At 37.0% G+C, this 3333-nt stretch overlaps 1 non-coding gene across 1 annotated transcript; it reads left to right on the top strand.

Annotated features, from left to right (window-relative positions):
- Positions 1–389: 389 nt before the first annotated feature.
- On the top strand, positions 390–496 carry LOC147939990 (small nucleolar RNA R71). The gene has a single exon (XR_015564958.1). It is a non-coding gene; the product is annotated as a small nucleolar RNA R71 (small nucleolar RNA).
- The last annotated feature ends 2837 nt before the right edge of the window (positions 497–3333 follow it).

Raw genomic sequence — 3333 nt, 5'->3', positions numbered from 1 at the left:
CGGTAATTAGGATTGAACTTGTTGTATCCTTGGCCACCTACATAGTTGACTTCTTCCTGACCTTCAACACAAGCTTCCATACCCTCCTGATAAAGTTCACAATCATTGACAAAGTGAACGTCTTTTAATTGGCACTAAGCATCTTATCCATCTTGTCATTCAAAGCTTTGATCTCCTTGCGGTGTTGCTCATTCATATCAGTATAGTCTATTGGAGTTCTATCATAATCTTCTCCATAGTTCCCATCACTTTGAGCAAGATTCTCAACCAACAACATTCCTTGTTCTGCATTTTGGCCCAAGAAGTTTTCATTGCTTGCTGTATCAAGAAGCATTCTATACTTAGGCAAGACTCCTCTATAGAGTGTACTCAACTGTGATTCTTTGGAGAAACTATGATGTGGACATTGAGAGATGTACCCCTTGAATCTTTCCCATGCTTCACAAAAACTCTCATTTCCCTTTTGAGAAAAGCTTGATATCTCATTTCTTAACCTTAATGTTCTTGTAGTAGAGAAGAATTTGGAGAGGAAATCCTTCTTACATTGATCCCAAGAGGCAATGGTGTTGTGAGGTAGATTCTTCTCCCAAATGTGAGCCTTATCACCAAGAGAGAATGGGAAGAGGCGTAGCTTGAAGGCATCTTCAGAAATACCATTGATCTTAACAGTCCCACAAAACCTATCAAATTGATCCAAGTGATCAAGGGGGTCTTCCATTGCCAAACCATGAAATTTTGATCCCTGCACCATTTTGATAAGATTGGCTTTGTTCTCAAAGTGATTGTTCTCAACTGGTGAAGCTCTAATACCAGTGTGGTGTCCATTGACATTTGGTGCATCATAAGCTCCAATGAGAGGAGCTTGTCTTGGTACATGGTGTGGAACTCTATCTTCATTGGGCTGGTCATTTCCATCATGACCAGCAGGAGGAGGAGGGTTGTTGTCCATAGCTTATCTTGCTAACCGGCGATTCTCTCGCTCAAAACGGTAGAAGTCATCAACCCGCTCAATCAAGTCTGCTTGGCCTTGACTTCTCAAGTTCATACACCTTGCAAAAGAGAATTCAAAACACCAAAGTAAACCAAGTAAGTAACAATATAGAGTAAATGAATAGGCTCAAGCAAAGTTGAAATCCTAATGGTCAAATTGAATGAAAACGAGCAACGGCGCCAAATAGATGTAGTACTTTTACTTCAATTAAATTATCAATCCACAATTTGCATTAATCAACTCACTAAGAATGCACAAAGATGCTCAATCTAAACTTAAACAGAAATAAGTTCTTTTGTAACAATCTTAACTAACAAGCTGATTCAAAGAAAGAAAACTAGACAACTCAAAGCAATGCAAGCTCAAAACAAACAATGACCTAACTAAGAACAAACTTTAAATCAAGATTAAATAGGTGAACCTTGGGCAAGGTAATTGACTTGCGAGATAGCTAACCAATCCTAGATGTCTAAGCAACAAACAAGAACAATCCTATGGCTAAGAACACTTATGCAAATCAATCCATTTCCATGATAAATATCATATGCTAATCAAGTGATAATTAACAATTTCCAAAAGCAATCACAAGATAAGTGATGTTCATATATATTGCATGACTTTCTATCTCATTTGTCCATTAATGTGTAGCTTTAGAACTGTTTATGCATTAGAGTAGATTTGCATTGCATTTGCATAGTTTCTTGCATAAACAGGTGATTTTGGATCCTAAGGAGCATGGAAGTGATGCTGAAGAAGATTGGAGCTGTCAAGAGAAGGAAACAAGGGATTTAGAGCTGAAGAATCAAGGTCCGGAAGTCCACTCGACCATCCACTCGACCAGACACTCGACCGTGTGCGGAGAAGGACTCGACCGGATGGGAGAAGCAGAAGAAGAGGCCACCTATTTTGTCTTTTAGCATTTTTAGGGCTTCCCTTCCTTTTCCTATAAAAGGCCTTGTACCCTGCAGCCACAAGAGAGAGACTTTTTTAGAGTACAATTATATACCTAGTATTTACCCTTTTGGGAATTATCTACTTTTCTGCACTTCTTTGCTTAGATTCTTTAGCCACTTTTGGAGAAAAACAAATAAATCTTTGATACTTGTTGGTTTCATAACTTTCTAAGTATTGAGAATTTGAGTTTGATTTCTTCTTCAATATTGTAGATCTTCATCTCATCTATCTAATAATGCAAGTTTCATTGATTTCTGGGTTTATGACTTTGTTCATCATGTTTTGTGATTGTGAGTAGTGGCTTAGGATCTTGAGGATGGATTAGGGTGGATAAAGGTTATGGTTGTTTGGTTGGTCAAGATTGATTGCTTAATATCTCTTATGGGTTAGATATGCTCTATGCTATTCTTATACTGAGAGGGTAAGAGTAGATCTTAAGCTTCTTAGCATCATACCAATGTCTAAGTTGCTAGATAAGGCTAATACTAGAGATTATCATGAAGCATGCTAAGAGATTAGATGTTTGTTTGATTTTTAACATTAATGATCTGGTTGTTTAATGCCTGTTTTGATATGTAATAGCTAGTGAGAGCTAGGTCTAAGAAGTATCTTGGCTTGATTGTTATTGTCATGAGAATGGATTAACATGTATTAGAAGATCATTGTCTATAGATAGCTCATTGTTGATTAAGATTTGTTGAACAATTTAGATAACCATAGCTTGAGTCCATCCCATGAATCCATCCTTAAGACCTTTCTTTGTTTATTTATTTCCCTGTTTAAGTCCTGTTAATTGATTGTTGTTTGCTCTGTTTCTGACATTCGTACATCAACTCGACCATCCACTCGATCGAGCATCCGATCGAGTGCTTGCTCGAGCTCATTCCAGAGTTCCTGTTTTATGTTCTGCATCTTTCTGTTTCATTCCCTGTTTCATTCTTGTTGCATTCCTGTTGCATTCATTTAGTTCCAGTTTAATCCTGTGTCATTACTTGTTTTGCATTAGTTTAATTTATGTTCCTGTTTAGTTTCATTCCTGCTTTGTTTTATTGTTTACTTTGCATTTAGAATCATCTCTTAGTAGATTTACATTCTGCATTTCATAATCATCATTAGGTTGTTAGTGACAAACATCCTTTATATTTGGCTTGACATAGATAAGTATTCACATCCTGATTGCTTGCATCACAGTCATTATGGTTTGACATCCTTTATGCTACAACTACATAAGGGTAATTGAAACACCTTGCACCCACCTATCATCATCCATCTCTATCTTCATCCATCTCCATCATCACCATATGCGAAAAAGACATGTTTCAGTAAGCATGCATTATAAACAAGTCCAAATACCACTAAACACCCTAATCATCAATTTCCATTGGCTA

The sequence above is a fragment of the Camelina sativa genome, chromosome 8 (assembly GCF_030686135.1).
Source record: "Camelina sativa cultivar CO46 ecotype springtype chromosome 8, ASM3068613v1".
In the NCBI taxonomy this organism is placed as follows: domain Eukaryota; kingdom Viridiplantae; phylum Streptophyta; class Magnoliopsida; order Brassicales; family Brassicaceae; genus Camelina; species Camelina sativa.
Note: the sequence above shows the minus strand (reverse complement) of the source record. Positions and strands in the feature narration are given on the sequence as shown.